Source organism: Castanea sativa, chromosome 3 (genome assembly GCF_040712315.1).
Source record: "Castanea sativa cultivar Marrone di Chiusa Pesio chromosome 3, ASM4071231v1".
Classification (NCBI taxonomy): domain Eukaryota; kingdom Viridiplantae; phylum Streptophyta; class Magnoliopsida; order Fagales; family Fagaceae; genus Castanea; species Castanea sativa.
Genome location: NC_134015.1, coordinates 13,492,456 through 13,508,485, shown reverse-complemented (window position 1 = coordinate 13,508,485; position 16,030 = coordinate 13,492,456).

The window sequence follows — 16,030 nt, the reverse complement described above, 5'->3', positions numbered from 1 at the left end:
TACGTAACAAAAAGACCTACACTTATAATATGGTAAACTTGACAAACCTAAATATATAGACTAACAATTTCAACTATGGAAAGAGTAGATAACCTCATTGATCCAATCACAAGATCATGATGAGTATCATTGATTGATCAAATATTTCTTCCCCATAAAGCTGGGTTATTAAATCCATCCCGTTGAGTGATAGAACGGTGCAAGACATTCAAACTTGGGCATACACAAGCTCAAAGTTTGTAATAAGATCAAAATGTTCATTTGGCGAGCTGCAGAGACATATTGCCAACTAAACTTAATCTGGAAGTTTATACGATGTTGGATGTAAGTGTTGTGAGGATAGGGAGGAGTTAACAGACCATGTCTTGTTGTGTTGCCCATATACTGAAGAGGTGTGAAAGTTTACATGCTTGAGAAATACTTTGTACCGATATATGGTTAAATCTATCTTTTGTTGATGTTGTAGACCAAATACTAAATGGAGCAAATACCCAAAGACTACAATATTCTTTACAACTATCTAAATGATTTGGTACAATTGTAACTAATAAAGCTCGACAAGGCACACCATGGCCTAACCCTGTCTCCCTAGCCAGATCTACTACTGCCGATGCTCTAGAAGAATTAGAAGCTAATTTTGGTAGTTTTACTTGAGGTTTTTCAAAAAGTTTAGTTGTTGTTATGTATAGGAAGTATTTCTTTTTGTCTTTGTCTGTTGTTAGGGGAATTAGATAAATATGGCAGAGGCAAATGGATCGAATTCAAAGTGTGTGTGTGTATATATACTTTGAATTAGATCAATTTTAGCTATACAAGAGCATGTTAACTAATTAAGCTGAGCGTAACTGGGGTAAACTTATCCTAAACCCAAAAATTGATCACTACTAATCGTTATTCATGCGTGACAAAATCAAAGCTTTACTTTCGTCCAATTCATTTGGACAAGTGAAAACCCCTACTTTATTGTCAAAAGCGTGTGGAATTCTAAAACATGTGAAGAATAAAATAATAATTAAAAAAAAAAAAAAAACCCAATGATTATAAGCGTAAATTTATCCAGTTAGTTGTGAATCACCGCGCGATAAAGTCTATATTGATTATTAAGTAGCTTGGTTGATTACAAAGAAGAAAAAAAGGGGTAGCTTTGGTTGATTATTCATTTTGGTTGGATTTGGGTCTCACTCTTATAAAACCTTCATGTCTTCATATATATTAAAAATAAATAAAAAAAAGAAGAAGAAAAGTCCGCACCATATACCCTGTTAAGGAAGCCCTGTTAAGGAAGATGCGAGAAGGAATATAATTTGGTGAACTTGACAACCTTGCTTTTAACATGATGAAACAACTTTGGATTCAATTATTTATTCTAGCCTATCTGCTAATTAGTTGAGTGAATATGCACGGGTACAATTAAATATATATATATATATATATATATATATATATATATATATATATATAAAAGTTTCTAACTACCTTATAAATAATAACTGTTCATGATATTAAGTAAAAAGTTGATAAATTCGAATTATTTTTAACTAGACAAATAAATGGCATTGGAAAACATAGTTTTTCAAACTCTTGCTTCTTTTAATTTAAAATATATGATTGGGTTTCTTATGGGTCATTTATATTGAATTCCATGTATTTTGTACTAAATTAACTTACTTAACACAAAAATTAAAAATTTTAGATGAGACACATCTTACAAAATTAGATTACAGTTGAAATTTATTTTAAATTTGTGGTGGGTCTTCTTGCACTTTTGGGCTGGGCTGCCTCTTGCTGCCTTCGGCCACGCTGAGACCCAAGTGTTCTGGGTAGGAGAGTAGGACCGGTCCAATTGCAACTCACCTTGGTCCGGCTTGTGCACAAATTATGCCCATTTTTTGCTGAAACTTTGATCACATGCCCATATGATAGTATAGCTGTTACAAAAGAGTTATGGCAGGCGGATACAGTGTGACAATGATAAAGGCAACACACATGCTGTTAGACAAAACAAAACTATTGCAAAAGAGTTACGACAGATAAATATAATAAAACAATAATAAAAATAGATATGCTTATTGCCAGGCAAGACAAAATAAGGGATCTTTAATTAAAATAAGGAAAAGAACGATATAGCAACAAGGAACACATTATAAGTGAAATTGCAAAAACGAGAAAGGAAATAATAACGATAAGTAATGAAATCAAAGAAGGAAAAGGTTAGTTTGCTGTGTTCAATTGTGTTACGGGACTAAGACTAAGGAGGGATCCACTCCCTCAATGTGAATAACCTCTCAAGAAGATCCTACTGTAGAAATTATCCATTTTGAGAGAACGGGCCCGAATGACTTATGCTCAAACGAATTTTTCCTCCTCAACAGATGGTAGGCTTTTAGAGGGAGAGAAGGGATTAGCCTATCGATGCATACGTGCCTTTCTACACTCTCTATTTCTCTTCCTGATTCTCTTTTTCTTCCTTTTTTCTCTCTGTTTTGTTACTTTTATTCTTTCCCCCTCTTTTCTTTCTTCCTTAGTGCTTGCTCTTATAGTGTTATGGTGATGATGGTGCTGTATTTCTCTCTTAGTGGTTGCTACTGTTGCGATGATGATACCGTGCACGGCAAGGGCCCTTTATATACTGCATGCCATGACTTTTTTTTACCATTTTATCCTTTAACTACTTTTGTCTGTATTTTTGTGTCCTTCCCAACCACCCACTAGTTTGTCAATTGCCCAACCACCACCACTTATCTGTGCTGACTGTGCAACTCCCCATTACCAGACAAAAAAAATTATTTTGTTTGCTTATTTACCATGGCATTCTTATCCACCATAGTGTGAGTATTCTCTCTTGCTATCCTTCATGGCATACACCTAGTGGTTCCAACTCATCCTTCCCTCTTTTGGGTGGTATGTTACTCCAACATGACATTTTCCCCAAAAGAGTTTGAGTAGGAACCCTAGAATAGGCTTTCCTTTCTCTCCACCACCAGACCAAACCTTCTCTTACCTCTGACCTATGACTCACAACTCTTGTATTGACTAGGTACAGGTTGGTGGTACCTGGGCCTTAGACGTGCTCCACTTCCGTGTATGTCTAAAGCTTGTCTGCTACTCATGCATTAGCCATGGACTAGAGGTTTGTCTACGCGTTCTGCTGCTCATTCTTAACCTCTTATAGCGTGAACTATTTTCTAATCCTCCATTATTTATGGCTTGCTTCCTCCAAGAGCTAGGCCTTGTTTGATTGTAGGTTTTTCTCCCTTTTAACCCATTGTTTGCTCCTTCCGTTGGCTTATTAGTATTCCTACCATGCCATTCTGTTATTCCTGCTGAAGCGCTATTTGATGCATGCTTGTTGGGCCTCTTTCGAGCCTATTGTATTCTCTTCTTTCAATTGGTTACAATGTCCCAGTATGGTCATTGAGTTTATACTCATGCTACTTTAGGCTTTCTTGACCATTATATTGCTTGTGGGCTCTTTTGGCCCATTTCTTTCTCATTGGGCATCCTCGGCCCATTTGCTTTCCATGGGCATTCTCGGCTCATTTTCTAATTTTGCATTCCTATGGGCTTTTACTAACTCTTTTGGGCTTCCCTGGCCTAATTACCATATCCTTCATCCTTGGAGTTCATGAGCTTTCCATTAACCCCTTACTTTCTTAATTCATTACTTCGGCCCTGTTGTGGCTCATTCTTGCTCTTCTATATCACATAATGCCCATAGGTTTACTACTTCTTTCTCTGGACTCCTTTGGGCCCATTTGCTTTCCTCAAAGCTTATTTGTTTACTTTATGGGCCTATGACCCATTATTCTTGCCACTCAGACTTAATGAGTTTTCTCTCAATCTTGCTAACTCTTTCCTGCCCATATTGCTGGGCTTCTTCCTGCTATTGGGCTTTTCCAAAATGAGCATCAACAAAATTCTAATTAGATTTTATCTCATCTTTTGCTTTAAATACATATATATACACTAGGTTTGCTCAAGTATTAGTTAAGCTCGAGTTTGGGGTGACCTTGTCACTTGACTTGATTATGTCAAATAACAAATTTTTGAACCTGCTATGATCAACCACTAGATTGGGTGAAAACCACTCATTGCGGGTGGACGGTAGGTTCTTAGGCAAGCCATTAGATTAGAAAAAGGAAACGAAAAAGAAATTATCAAATCACTCCACAAATCCCATAAGAGTAGTTCTAAGATCACAAATTATTTCACAATTTTAATGTGATACATTGCAAGTAGTTAACCATCACTTACATATAAACCCATCATTTTTTTTCTTTACCAATTATACTCTACCACAACAGTATTGTGGCAAAAAATTGTAAAAAATTTGTGTTCCTAAACTTTTTCTTCCCATAATTTTCCTACTGACAGTGACACATATATGTTGACACGTATAAGGCATCTACTTAGAAAATATAATTAGATGAGTTGGGTTTAACAGATTTATTTGATGGAAACTTGACAACCTGACTTGATGTAATCAGTTTTTGTACCTTTTAAACCCATTGCCAATTGAGTTTTCTTTTGAATATGACCATTTTGGATTAGATTAAACTGGGTCGAATGGTAATACCAAAAAAAAAAAAAAAGAGGGAGAGAACAAAGTAAATCACTCATTGATAATTAACTTAATTTAATGAAAGTGGTTGGTATAGACACTGTCTTGATTGATTAATTAGCCTAGCCACCTATTTAAAAAAGATTAGTCGCAAGTTTAATTATTAACAACTAAGGCTTGACGTTAGCATCTGAGGTGATATCCCTATGTTGTAGTAACTAGTAAGTAATCATAGAGTTCCACCTCAAAAAATAATAATAATAATAATCATAGAGTTGGTCTTTATTTTTTATTTATTTATTTTTATTTACGGTAAAAGGTAGAAAGTAATTTGACCGTCATAATAAAGCTAAAATTTCTTTATTTATTATTGTACGGGCGTCGCCCTCCTTCAAGCCCACTTACTCAAAGATCCATGGAGGTAATAACACATGTAAGAACTTTACACTGATCACGTGTAAAAACACTCACCGCATGGCTGGCGAGGGTGAAATCTCGCCGCCTCCGACAGATATGTCTTCCGAGCAGGTTGAACTCAAAATGCACGACATCACCTAGGGGATGCCGCTGCCAAGCAGAGAACTTACTAGCGGAACTGGTTCCAACGCCACTATCACCTTCTCCCACCCATCACCAAACATTCACTTAAGTGAAATGATATTGGGCATTCCTTCCGTTGCCTAAAGAATGCTCCTACCGAGCATAAAGTCTAACGGTGGAGCTAGTTTCAATGCCACTGCCACCTTCTCCCACTCACAATTAAGCATCCACTTAGGGGAGACAGTATTGGACCTCTCCTTTCACCTACCAGGAAAGTGATCACGGCCATTCCACTAACTTTGGCTATAAATAAGTAAGGAAGATTCAGTTGAAAGGGTTGACGATTCTGGAGAGCAGAGACTAAGGAGAGGAAGTGATCACCTTGGAAAGAAGGAGAGAGTGGTCTTGAGAGCATATGGGACTTGGGTACATGGGTTGCTGAGCATAGTATCCCCCATTGTAAGAAATCCAAAAGCCCACGATACAAATAGATTGTGAGTCCAAATTCCTTTTAGGCCCAATAGCCATATCTGGGCACACACAAGTATTATTATTTTTTAGAATCAATACTGGAAATTTTATTCAAATAATTGAAAGATTAGAAGTGACAAAAAAAGAAATGTACATGAAATAGAATCCATCAAAACTATCAAATGGAAATTATAATGTTTTTGTTCTCCTAGCTAAGATATGAGCTACAGAACCATGTCTCTCTTAATACGAGAGAAAAAAAATGAGTTGTAAATTTTAGAGAAATGTTATGTTTACAATATTTTCATAACACTTTTGTAAGTGCACAATTGCACCTGGACCCAAGAACAGTTATGGGCTCAGGCCCAATGAGCCTTAAACAATACGAATTTGTAGAGTGTGGGCTTGAAACCTAGGTTAGAAGTGTGTGGGGATTAAATGACAAACTAAAGATGCAAGTACTTGGAAACAACAAGGAATATTGTAAATAGGCCTCCTCGGAAGTAAGCCGAGAGCTGTTCTTATATTATATCTTTCTCTTTGTCTTTTTTCTTTTTAGGTTACAAAAAGTCCGTCCCTGTTTCTGTTCCAGGTTTCTCCTTAAATACTTCTCTCCTTAATACTTTATACACGTGTTGCCCCAACTCCTCCCTTAGCCTAGATATTTCTTTTCTTAGTGCCTTTGAACAGTAACTAGAAGTTTCCCTTCCACTGTTCAAGTGTCACTTCCCCATTAATGCGGCTAGGGTGGTTGGTGCAGGGTCTTTAATGTGGAGGTAGCAGCCTTTATCTTTGATATTTCTCCAACATCGGTGCTTATAGGACATTCAAGAGTTCACTCCCTCTAACCATTGGTCTTGACCATGTCCTTCCCTAACCTTTACCATGAAGTCCCGGGTTCTTCGGTGTCAGTCCGAGGGGAAAAACATCCTCGGCTGGATCCTCGGATCCTCGGCGTATGGGCCGACCCGAAGTACTAACAAGCCCTAAACTCAAGAGCAGGTCGGCCTTCCTTAGCAAGACCCAACGGCCCATATTCCTATCAAGGTCTTTTTACTCCCCACAATAGCCCCTCAAAACTCTAATTTTCGACATCCGAGGAGAAAAATAGGGTTTTGATCTAACGAGGATCTACTCCTACCACTTTATAAGTGATGGCACGTGTGGAAATCGTTTCGCGTCCCAGAAGATGCCACTTGGCGGTTTTATTTTCAAAAACGCGCGCATTTATTACTGTAAGTTACTCTTTGTCTCCCATGTTCAACGGTGAGATGGGCATCCAACGGTCCTCGTTACTCTACGAAATTTTAGGCGAGACAAATATAATTTCGAGGCCGCCTTTTCGCACGTCGTGACGCTTCGGGAACCTGCGCCTTCATTTAAGTCATCAGGGATCAATCCCATCAAAACAACAACAATCATTCTTTACCAGCAGAAAACCGTGGAAACCTGTACCTTCAACTTTGTAAGTTCTTGCTCTCTCTATTCTTAACCTTTTCTCCTCGGATACAGTCCTCGGCTGTCTTCGTAAACACCCTCCCCTTTAGAGTTTAACCTTTCGTTCTTTTCTAATGGGTAAGTTTAAGTGTCTAGTTGATACCGCCGCTGGGATGGAGGGCTTTAGGGCTAAATACCGTATTCCCAGCGATGTAGGACTAAAATATTGCCCGGCAGAAGCCGTGGCCGGTTCTAGGAAAGAGGAAGAGGTTATCATCCCTATGATAGCCTTTATAGAGGGTGGGATGACCCTTCCAATGAAACCCGTAATGAGGGAGTACCTTCGCAACCACCGGTTGTGTCCCGATCAATGCCTCCCAAACGTTTTTAGAGTTCTAGGTAGTGTAGATGCTCTAAACGAGCAGATGGGTTTAAACCTCACATGGCACGATGTCGTGTTCCTATATGAGTCCCATAAACTTTCTAAGGTAGGTTATTATATTAAATCTCGGTCCAGCACCGTTAGGCTAATCTCCTGTCTGCCCAAATCAAACAAAGGCATGAAGGACGACTACTTGATCGTGTCTGGGAACTGGCACGACGGCCTCCACTGCCCAGTTGAGTGGGGGGATCCAGGTGCGACGCCGTAGGATTAATCTCCCCACAACACAACTTCTCCTAACACACACAGAAATGCGTATTCGTATTTACTTAAATTTGTTAAATATCTGTGTGAATCTGACCAGGTTTGTTTGTTTTGACGTCTTTTTTGCAGATAAGCAGCACGTGCGTCCTCGTCTGAGTCACTGTAACATTGCCGATCTAAACCGAGTACTTCGCTCCGAGGTGTTCGTTAGTGAAGACTTACAACTCCGGGCTGCTCACCTCATTCTAGGGTACAATCCCCTTTCCTCAGACTTCCAGGAGATAGAGAACGCCATAATTGCGGGCGACCGAAGACGAAGGAGGATAAACGTAGCTCGGCCCCACTTTCTGGACGACCGCGACCTCCCGGACGCTCCTAACACCGTTTTGTACAACCAGCCTATAGCAGCAATTCCCCTTGCTGTGCATTCACAAGCAACTGTCGTTCCAGAAGAGCAGGTGTCTTCTTCACACACGCTTGACGACGAGATAGATCAATTCCATCTCGAAGACACCGAGAGACCTCGCGGGAACCAGTTTGTGGTACTTTCCGACGAGGAGGAAGAAGCCACCGAGGCCTCTGGAATTGCAGGGTTTGTGGTTGCCCTTCCCGAGGACGAATTTGAAGAAGACATGGGAAGAATGGAGGGTCTCCTCACCAATAGGGCTACTAAGGTTGCAGAGAAAAAGAAAACGGGGACGTCCCAAGTTCCCCCAGCTTTACCTCCTCCCTCTCCTCCAGCTGAGCCAAAAATTCCAGCCGAGGACCCAAAGAAGAAGAGGAAGGGGGATAACGAGGGGACGATTAATAAAGACCCCAAGAAGCCACGACAACAACTCCCACCGGCCCAGCAGCAGAAGGTGGACAAGGGCAAGGGTAGGGCCCGCTCGGTTGAAATCGGGGAATTCAGGGACGAGGCTGAAGTGCGCCGAGCACCGACCACCTGGTCCCCCGATCTAAGACTGGACGGCGCACCCATCTCCTGCCAGTCCAGTATAAGGGCAGTTCAACAAGGCCATGCCCACCACCTGGCCGAGGTCTTGGAACGCCCTCTCCTGCTGCCCAAGGACATGGAGACCTTGGAAAAAATGGGCCAGCCACAACTATTCCTCTCCCTAAAAAGAGACTTAGCGCTGGTAAGTTTTTCCCTTTCTTTTAGGAAGATTCCACTTTTAACAGTATTTATAAGTAAGTTTTTTTTTTCTTTTACTATTCCTAACTTCATCATACTTTGTTACAGGCTATTCAGGAGGTCTTTGTAGCTGAGAAGTTTATTGAAGACACTCGGAAAATAGCCAGAACTGAGCTCGAAATCAGGATGGAGACTGAGAAGTCCTTGGGTACAGCCCTTGCCGAGAACGAGAAGCTGACCTCGGAGGTGGCAGATCTGAGGAGAGAGAAAAATGGGGTCGAGTCAAGCTTGAAGACTATGAAGACCCAGATAGAAGGACAGCGCAAGCTCCTTCGTGAAAGAGATGAAGAGCTCTCCCAAGCTTAAAGGGAGTGCTCGGATCTGAAGAAGGAACTGGCGTTGATGAAAAAAGAAGCCAGCTCCTTCCAACTCTCTCTCCAAGCTGCCAAGCAGGCAAGTTTCGATAAAGGGGTAGCAACCACAGAGGAGCAGCTGACAGAGGAGTTCGCGGCTTTATGCCGCGAATACTGTCAAAAAGTATGGGGGGAAGCTTTAAACGTAGCAGGAGTTCCCCAATCTTCGGATCTGAGGAAGTCCGAGAACGTTTGGCTTCCCCTAGAAATACAGGAGATTGAAGAGGCTCCTGCTGCTACTCCTACCCCCGAGATAACTCTTCCTGCTCTACCTCCGGTGGTCCCACAGCAAATTCCTGATCCTACAGAACCTTCTGGTTCCAACAAAGAGAAGGAAGGAGGAGGGGATGCAGAGAAGGACTTAAGCCAGACAGTTGAACCCAACGTCCTTCCAACTAAGACAGCCGATAAGGGAAAGCAAGTCTTGACTCCCTTTGAGCTGGAGTTGAGAAAGACCGAGGGCACCAGTACCTCCCAGCAAGATCCTCCTCCAAAAGCTTAGGACTTAGCTTAGGGCTTCTCTTTTTCCATTTTTGAATTATATATGTAATGTATATTCAACTGATTAATGAAGAACAATTTCGTTTGCTTTTCACTTGGGTTGTATCTATTTTTACTTTGTTCTTTTTGTACTTATTACAAAAGTTTCCCATTAAATCATATCAAAAGTTTCTCAGAGTACACAAATCTAACTCCAAGGATTGCACAATCATAACTTCCACATAATCATGCGTATATTATTAAAGATTTAATAAAAGGTGACATGGTTAATATATTTGAACAATGCCTTGATTAAAAAGAAGAGAAGACCTCATATAACGATTAAACCCTTGTAATGCACAGCACTGTTTCTAGTAAGATGTAAGATCCGAGGACCATTCCTTACATAAATTTTCTTGACATTTAAGGATATAAGACTTAAGATCCAAGTTAATAAACAGCAACGCATTAACACCCAGGCATAATCAGAAGTTAACTTTAATCAAAGTCGTAGTCCGAAGATAAGTCTTAAGCAATCTTTCGTTTAATTCTTAAAAATTGTAACTGTAAATGTTAATTTTCCCAAAGTAGGAGGTCCGAGGACCCGGCATAACTAAGGTTCTATTTAACAAATGATAAGACATCAATTTCCACAAGGTTTGTGGTCCGAGGACTGCACTTAACCAAGTTTCTGTTTGATTCTTTAGAACAGCAACTTCAAATGTTAATTTTCCCAAAGTAAGAGGTCCGAGGACCCGGCATAACTAAGGTTCTGTTTAACAAATGATAAGACATCAATTTCCACAAGGTTTGTGGTCCGAGGACTACACTTAACCAAGTTTCTGTTTGATTCTTTAGAACAGTAACTTCAAATGTTAATTTTCCCAAAGTAGGAGGTCCGAGGACCCGGCATAACTAAGGTTCTGTTTAACAAATGATAAGACATCAATTTCCACAAGGTTTGTGGTCCGAGGACTGCACTTAACCAAGTTTCTGTTTGATTCTTTAGAACAGTAACTTCAAATGTTAATTTTCCCAAAGTAGGAGGTCCGAGGACCCGGCATAACTCAGGTTCTGTTTAACAAATGATAAGACATCAATTTCCACAAGGTTTGTGGTCCGAGGACTGCACTTAACCAAGTTTCTGTTTGATTCTTTAGAACAGTAACTTCAAATGTTAATTTTTCCAAAGTAGGAGGTCCGAGGACCCGGCATAACTAAGGTTTTGTTTAACAAATGATAAGACATCAATTTCCACAAGGTTTGTGGTCCGAGGACTGCACTTAACCAAGTTTCTGTTTGATTCTTTAGAACAGTAACTTCAAATGTCAGAGCTAGCCATAACTTTGAAGTATTAATTGACAAAAGCTCATTTGATTAATAATAATACCTTCTAAGATTATTTACATTCCATGGACGTGGTACAATTCGTTCGTCTAGGTCAGCTAGCCTATACGACCCTATGCCTGCTATTGAAACAATGCGATAGGGGCCTTCCCAGTTAGGTCCTAGCTTACCCCATGCTGAGTTCTTAGAAGTGCCTACAACTTTCCTTAATACAAGATCACCAGGTGCAAGTGGCCTTAGCTTCACGTGGGCATCATATCCTCGTTTTAGCTTCTGCTGATAATAAGCCAATTGGACCATAGCTGCCTCACGCCGTTCCTCAAGTAAATCAAGATCTTTCTCTAGAAGTCCCTGGTTATTCTCTAGGCTAAAAGAACTTGTCTTTAGAGTAGGAAAACCAGATTCTAGTGGTATCACCGCTTCGGCTCCATAAGTCATAGAGAATGGTGTTTCTCCAGTGGACCTGCGCGGTGTGGTCCGATATGTCCACAGGACATGAGGGAGCTCTTCTACCCATTTGCCTTTCGCATCATCCAACCTCTTCTTGAGCCCGTTGACTATGACCTTGTTAACGGCCTCGGCCTGCCCATTTCCTCGAGGATAAGCTGGGGTAGAGTATCTATTTGTGATGCCCATGTCACCACAGTATTGCCTAAAGGCGTTGCTGTCAAATTGAACGCCGTTGTCTGAGACAAGTGTATGCGGTATACCAAATCTAGTGACAATATTTTTCCATATAAATTTCTTGGAATCAACATCTCGGATATTGGCTAAGGGCTCAGCTTCAACCCATTTAGTGAAGTAGTCTGTTCCCACGAGCAGCCATCTTTTGTTACCAGCAGCTCTCGGAAATGGCCCTACAATGTCCAAGCCCCATTGTGCGAAAGGCCAAGGGCTGGAGAGAGGGTTAAGAACCCCTCCAGGTTGGTGGATATTAGGGGCGAACCTCTGACATTGATCACATTTTCTGGCATAGTCCTGAGCCTCCCTCTGCATATTGGGCCACCAATAACCCTGAGTCAAGGCTCTATGGGCTAAGGACCTTCCCCCAGTGTGGCTCCCACAAATTCCCTCATGTAATTCCTCCAGTAATGATTCTGTTGATTCAGGGTGTACACATAACAAATACGGTCCTGAAAAGGATCGTTTGTATAGCTTCTGGTCCTCGGACAACCAGAAACGCGGCGCCTTTCGACGTACCTTTTCTGCTTCAACCTTGTCTTCAGGAAGGATGTCATTTTTAAGAAAAGATATGATCGAATCCATCCAACTAGGACCAGGCCTTATTAGATGGATGCGAGGTGCGTTAGTAGTTACAAGAGAAGGTTCTACCAGATCCTCAACGAGAATAACCCTTGGTAGACCTTGAGCCGAGGATGTTGCCAATGTAGCCAAAGAATCTGCATGAGTGTTTCCACTCCTAGAGACATGAGCTAAGGCAAAGGAGTCGAATTCAGCCTGCTGACGCTTGACTTGGGCCAAATATTCTTGCATTCTGGGGTCTCTAGCCTCCATGGTCCCCATGACTTGGCCAACCACTAACTGAGAGTCCGAGAACACATGGATTTCCTTGCCACCCATCTTATGTACCATTTGCATGCCTACCAAGACCGCTTCATACTCGGCCTCATTATTAGTAGCCGAGAAGGCCAATCTCAAAGATTTTTCAAAGACAATTCCTTCAGGGGACATTAGAACAAGTCCAACACCAGACCCTTTATGATTAGCAGCCCCATCCACATAAACTTTCCAAGCCGAGGGCGATATGGCTGTGATCACACCAACTGATTTTTCACCCATGTGTGCTTCCTTTGAAGTTTCTTCTAACAATGGTTCAGTAAACTCTGCCACCAAATCAGCGAGGACCTGACCCTTCACCGAGGTGCGAGGCTTGTATTTAACATCAAAGGCTCCCAAAATGGTTCCCCATTTTGCCACCCTGCCAGAATAATCAGCACTACGCAACACAGCCTTGAGAGGCAACTGGGTCAAAACAACCATAGTATGAGACTGGAAATAATGAGGAAGTTTGCGCGTGGCGTGGACTACTGCCAGAAGCGCTTTTTCCAAGGGCAGATAGCGCACCTCGGCCTCATTCAAGGACCTACTAACGTAGTAAATCGGTCTCTGCACTCCATTTTCATTTCTTATAAGGACTAAGCTCACCGCGTGAATAGCCACAGCCAGATAAGCGAATAAAACCTCGTCCACCTCAGGGCGAGATAAGATGGGTGGCCGAGAAAGATATTGCTTAAGCTGTTGGAAAGCTAACTCGCAGTCCTCGGTCCATTGAAACCCTTTCCACTTGTTCAACAACTGAAAGAAAGGACGGCACCGGTCAGCTGACCGAGAAATAAATCTATTCAGCGCAGCAATCATCCCGGTCAATTTTTGAATTTCTTTTGGGTTCCGAGGCGGCTGCAAATTCTGAATAGCCTTAACCTGCACTGGGTTTACCTCTATACCCCTATGAGTAATCATATATCCCAAGAACTTTCCAGACCCCACGCCAAAAGAACACTTGGAGGCGTTAAGGCGCAACTTATATTTCCTTAACACCTGGAAGGTGTCGGCCAAATCTGTCATGTGCGAAGGTACTGTCTTGATCTTCACCACCATATCATCCACGTATACTTCTATGGTTTTCCCCAGTTGCTGTTCAAACATTCGGGTCATCATTCTTTGGTAAGTAGCGCCAGCATTTTTTAACCCAAATGGCATGACCTTATAATGATAGTTCCCGGTTGGAGTAATGAAAGCAGTCTTCTCCTGATCCTCTAACGCCAAGGGAATTTGGTGGTAACCCTGGAAGGCGTCCAAGAAACTCATCCGAGGATGTCCAACAGTAGCATCTACCAGTTGATCAATCCGTGGCATTGGGAACGAATCTTTAGGACAGGCCTTGTTCAGATCAGTAAAGTCTACACATACTCTCCACTTGCCGTTCTTCTTTTTAACAACAACAGTATGAGCCAACCATTCAGGGTAGAAAACTTCTTTGATAGCCCCCGCCCTTTTGAGTTTAAGAACCTCTTCCTTCACAGCTTCAGAATGTTCTCGGGAAGATCGCCGAGGTGGCTGCCTCCTCGGAACAATGGCAGGATTGACGTTTAAACGATGACAAATAAAGTTCGGATCTACGCCTGGAGCCTCATAGGGGTCCCACGCAAAAACATCTAAATTATCCTTCAGAAATTTCAACAACTCCATCTTCTCTTGGTGTGGCAAAAGTGTGCTAACTTGGAAGAACCTCTCTGGATCATCTGTTATTACAAACTTCTCTAACTCCTCACAAACAGCCTCGTCTCCTGTCATCGCTCCAGGTGCCTCCGGAGCCGTTAATTGCTATGACTCCTGGATGGGCAAGGTTGATGACTCAATTTCTGACTGACGAAGCACCGCAGCCGATATGCATTGCCTAGCCACTACCTGGCTGCCGAGGATTTCCTCAACATGCTCCCCCGAGGGGAATTTCACCTTAACATGTAAGGTAGAGGAGACAGCTCCCAAGGCGTGCAACCATGGCCTGGCGAGGATGGCTGTATATGGAGAGTACGCGTCAACCACAATGAAATCTACCTCAACCGTTTCTGTGCCGGATTGAACGGGTAAACGGATCTGTCCCTTCGGCACAACGGCCCTTCCTTCGAAGCTTATAAGTGGGGAGTCGTAAGGAGTTAGATCTTCCAACTCCAACCTTAGCCCTTTAAATAGATCAGGGTACATGATATCTGCACCGCTGCCCTGATCTATCATCACCCTTCTCACATCATAATTCCCTATCCTGAGGGTAACCACAAGAGCATCGTCATGGGGCTGGATAGTCCCTACTTTATCCTCCTCGGAGAAACCCAAAACAGGTAAAGTGCTCTTTAATCTCTTCGGCCTGCTACCCACATCCTCGGCCTGGGGATGGGAAACCGCCATAACCCTAGTGGGACCTGAGCCGGTCCTACCAGGTGCAGCGAAGATAACATTAATTGTTCCCAATGCTGGCCGAGATGAACTGTTCCTCTGGTTGTTTGAACCAACTTGACTGACCTGCCCAGCGGGCTGACACAAGTGCTGCTTTAACTTTTCCTCACCGACGAGCTGCTCTAGATGGTTCCACAGGGTCCGACAGTTCTCAGTAGTATGGCCCACATCCTGATGGTACTGACAGAAAAGGTTTTGATTTCTTCTCGCAGGGTCCCCTGCCATCTTGCCGGGCCATCTGAAGAAGGGCTCTTTACGAACTTTTTCTAATAACTGATGCACTGGTTCTCGGAACACAGTATTTACAGCCTGAGGTGCTGCCGAGCCGGATTGTCCGAAGTAATCCCTCCTCGGCTTGTTGTTGTGATATCTGTCCGACCTGAAATCCCTTCTCTCCTGCGGGATAACCTTCTCCTTTCCTTTCCCCTGCTGCTGGTCTTCCTCTACCCTTTTGTATTCATCAATACGATCCATAAGACGGCGTACGCTGCGGACGGGCTTTTTCGTCAAAGACTTTCTTAGGTCGTGATCAGTAGGGAGGCCCACCTTAAAGGTATTAAGCGCCACCTCATCAAAGTCGCCGTCTATTTCATTAAACATCTCCCAGTATCTGTCGGAGTATGCTTTTAGTGTCTCCCCTTCCTTCATGACCATGGATAGCAACGAGTCCAATGGCCGAGGGACTCTGCTACAAGTAATGAACCGCGAAGCAAATGCCCTAGTTAGTTCCCCAAATGAGCCTACAGATCCCGATTTGAGACCGTTAAACCATCTCATAGCCACAGGTCCCAAGCTGGAGGGGAAGACTTTGCACATCAGAGTCTCGTTGTGAGAGTGCACTACCATCCTTTGGTTGAAGTGACTCACGTGCTCCACCGGATCAGTTCGGCCATTATAGATGGTGAATGTGGGCTGGGTGAACCTCCTGGGAAGCCTCCCCCTCTCAATCCTCCGTGAAAACGGAGACTTAGAGAGTTGGTGCAACGCCCTACTCATGGTATCTTTGCCTAAGCCCCTAGAACGAAACT